This window comes from Medicago sativa, chromosome 5 (genome assembly GCF_051527215.1).
Source record: "Medicago sativa cultivar Bolivia chromosome 5, Bolivia_mono, whole genome shotgun sequence".
Classification (NCBI taxonomy): domain Eukaryota; kingdom Viridiplantae; phylum Streptophyta; class Magnoliopsida; order Fabales; family Fabaceae; genus Medicago; species Medicago sativa.
Window position 1 is genome coordinate 21453313 of NC_140753.1, and position 4441 is coordinate 21457753.

Below are 4441 nucleotides of genomic sequence, written 5' to 3' on the forward strand. Positions count from 1 at the left end.
TAATACATATATGTTCCAACATGTATACATTCATATACATATATGTTATCAATTTAGAAAGATATGAATGTGAATCGAACAATGCATGTTGGTAAATTTTATTACATACGTGAATATTGTCGAGTGTGAGGGTTCCCAACAATATTGATCGCTGGCAAAGCGTTAGATATAATAAAACGATACTTTTGCCGGCTACGTGACCTCCCAATTTAAACTGTCAATCAATTCACACCGTACCTATCAATACCATCATGATCATCTAAACTCCAAACTAACCACTTAATTTATCTTTTTTGTTTTGCTTTGGCATACAGTACTTGATACAAAATTCAGCCTATTAAGTAAATAAGGGAAACACTAACAAAGTAATGATCAACTAATTTTCATCTAATTCATGAATTAAGTAAACTTACTTGCTCAAGTATGGTTGTGAATCGTGAATCGTGAATGTGAGTTGATGAGGAAAGGGGACGATTTGCTCTGTCTATTACTTGCTCTGTCTTTTTGGTTGCTTTGCTTGAGGAACAAGGGGACGATTTTTCTCGTATGACAGGAAGAGGAAAGATGAGGGAATGAAATTTTAGGTGCTAAATTTAAACAATTTTAGGGACAAAAAAGTCATTACAAAAGAAAAGATTCTAGATTTTTTTTTAATATCTATTATATACATTTTTTTAAGAATATAATAGCAATACGTGGTTTTTCAGTTACGATTAAACCCTTAAACAAATTTATTTATAAAAATATTATGTTATTTGTGTCATTCAAAAAATAAAAATGTAGATTATATTTGTTATATTGTTGGTGTATTTGAAAAAGATAAATATAATTTGTTACAATCCTTCAAAAAAAATATTGTTTGTTACAAATTAAGTGTTAATTTTTGAAATAGTCTCGTAGACAAAGATTCGTAATTTGAGATTCTTTCTATTTTATTCCTCAAACACTTCGGTCACACATGAAGCGATGACGTGGCAGTCGTGGATTATTTATAAGAGGAATTCTAGGGAAACTCTTTTTCCAACACTTTAAGGGAACCAATTTCTAAAGTGTGAGAGTCACTTTACTTTAAACCAATAAGAAAATGAGTGTTTGAGAGAGTGTTGAAAAGATAGTGTTGCTAGCACTACTCTTATTTATAAAGTTGCAAAAAAAGAATTGGCCCTAAAATATTTTTCCAATTTTTTTCTAACATTAATTAACAAGCTGAAATTAAAAAAAAAAAAAAGACTATTTTTTTCCCTCATAAACATAGAGTCCGTAAAAGTGATCAAGATGTTGAATTTTTTTAATGATTTTTTGTAGACATAATTAGAAAAAAATGTTTAAGAAGCTAAAGGGGTTTTTTTTTCCTTAAACGTTTTATTTTTTACTAAAATGAAATTATATTAACCAACTTTCATGACTAACTTCACACAAGAAGTGCTAGAGAGAAACAAAGAGAAAAACAATGTTACATCACACACAAATATGGTACACCAATAAAAAAACAAAGAGAACCATTACACGAAATAAAAAGGATTTAGCCACCGCATGTGGTGGTCAAAAGCAAGGTTATTTTATTGTACTTCACTTTCAACCGGCCAAAAGATTGTACATTGATGTTGTCGAGCAAGTGGTGGATATTATCGATTTTATTTTTGAATATTCTTGCATTTCTTTCTTTTCATAACACCGAAACTTTAGAAAACCAAATTAAGTGAATAATGTGCATTTAGAGAAACCGCTGAATGACTCGAATTGGTCTAAATTATCTGAAATACGAAACGGAGTAACCATGACGAGCCTAACCAATCGGAAACAATGATCCATATTTGACAGAAAAAGTCGTAGTGAAACCAAAAAAAAAAGGGATAAGCTTTGTTCTCTAAATTACCACATCCTCCCACACAAGATTGAGAAGTAGTCGGAATCACCCTCTCTAGAACATATTGTCATTCATTTGAAGACAAGTGAAGGAGATGCCACACAAATAGATTGACTTTTAGAGGAACGTCTTTATGTCAAAATACAAGATTGTCATCTGCAATGATATGTTGATTTGCTTATTGTTAAAGAAAATTATAAACATTGTTGAATTGTGAATTTTTAAGCGCCAAAAACTCAAAAACCAAAGCAACACAAATTTCGATCTAGAAATTAATTTTTGAGATAATATTTTTCACAAACCTCTATTAAGATACATATAAAGGATCTGGAAAATTTCATAGTATTGCGAATACGCATATATTTATTTTAATTTTTCAATAAAACGTGTAAAATTGCAATTTTATTCCGAGTAATCACATACTCACGGGTCAAATTTTGTTTCTCAATTTTGCAAGAAATTTTATAACATCATAAGACCATTGACCATAAAGTTTTGGCATTTTTAAAGGAGACATTAATTATGAAATTTTTCAGAAATTCATAATTATGGACAAAAAAAATTCATAATTATTCCGTCTCTCGTTTAAAAACTTCAAAATTTCATGGTGGAGGTTCTTATAATATTCTAAATAAACCTTCAAAATTAGGAAACAAAGTTTGACTCGTGAGTATATACTTACACGGAAAAAAAAATACAATTTTGTACATTTTGGTCAAAATAATTAAAATAAGCAAAGCTTCTTCATAATGCTATAAAACTTTGCAAATCCTTTGTATATATTTGTATAGAGTTCTTTGCAAAAAAATTCGCTCAAAATTCGATTTTTAGTTTGAGGTATCTGTTGTTTGTGTTTGAGTTTTTGACAATTTAAAAATTTATAGTTAATGTCCCTGTTCGAAAAATTTTGATTTTATATTTATGGTGAAGGCCTTATTTTAACGTCTTAAACATTCACAAAAAAAAAATGAAAAATGTGACTTGTAGGTCAATTTTTTGGACTTTATGTCTGCATGATTCATTTTTTCCATATCAACGCCTCTTGTGTGATTGGACTGTTGCAAGGTCAAAATGGAAAGAATCTCAAATTACAAGTAAAATCTTTGTTTCTATTTTTACAAAGGCTAATTTCAGACTTCGTGTATATTCAACAAATTCATTTTTTATGCTCTATTTCTTTGTTCTCATAGTATTACTATATAGTATATCACAGATTGTGTTCTTTAGATTTTTACTACTACTTTTATTTGCTAATTTTCTTTGTTTAAATAATAATAGCCATGATGACTAAAATCAATACTCTTCTCCATAAACACTCTTGGGTTGGTGTGGTGGTGTTGGTTTGGAGCTTTAGAGTGTGTTTCTTTTAAGTTTTCAGATTCGATTTCACCCGATGTCAATTTTGTGGGCTAATTAACTTTTTTTAAAAAATACTCTTCCACATAATAGTTTCATTTGATGCATTAAGTGTAGTTTACTTTTGGATATGCCAATGAATATTAATTTGAAATAAAAGAGTAAAAAGTTACGCAAGGTCCGCTACACATTTGCGGTCCCTTTGTCCCATGTTAATCGATATAGTTTGACCATATGCATTATTCATATAATCTACTTGACAAATATATAATATAAGTGCTACAACTCAATTTTTTTTTTTTTAAGAACTCAATTGTTAGTTTCTTTAAAGCGTGATGTGTTCCTTAAAAACGAAAAAATACATTGGGACTTTTTTCCTGATACTAACGTCCTAATATTAACAATTCTTTAGAAAGAAAAAAAAGTCCTAATATTAACAAGAGGACAATAATCTTTTGTAACTTCAAGAAACTGAAAAAAAAAAAATTATATCAACATACAAATAACAATCTCTTGTGCTACCTACGTCAATATGCATGATCTCTTACATTTATGGACAACAATCCTCGATCGTTCAATTTGAACTACTTTTCATCTATCTCATGGTTGCCTATTTTTTATGACACTGCCCCTTAAAGGTAGCACAAGAGGTTAAGATATCATGGATTAAATGCCAATTTTTTATGACATTGTCCTATAAGGATACATTAAACATATCAACACTAGATAAACAAGTGACGATCTAGACTAAAAGAAGTCATTTTAGAAATATCATGGATTAATAAGCAAAAATAGATTTCCAGATAGTAAAAATGAAAAACTCCAGCATATTTAGGCCGAAAATATAAAACTCTCTTGACTAAATATATGTTATTTTTGAGAAACATCAAAGAATTTGTTTCATGGGTTGTATGAATTGTACACAAGAAAATGCAAGTTGATTTCCCTATATTGTAATAGACTGATAATTCTTATGCAGGACTTGCTTACTACTGGTAGCGAAACATCGTCAGGGATTGTGTTATGAGTGATGTCTGAGATGGTAAAAAACCCTAGGGGTGATGGAAGAAGCACAAGCTGAGGTAAGAAAGGAGTTTTATAGAAAGGGATATGTTACATATTGTAATATCCCATGAGATTTTTTTTTAAGCCAAGGGCAATTTAGACATTTTGGTGGCCAAGTATATTTTTATTTAGGAAAACACCATAATTTTCTAT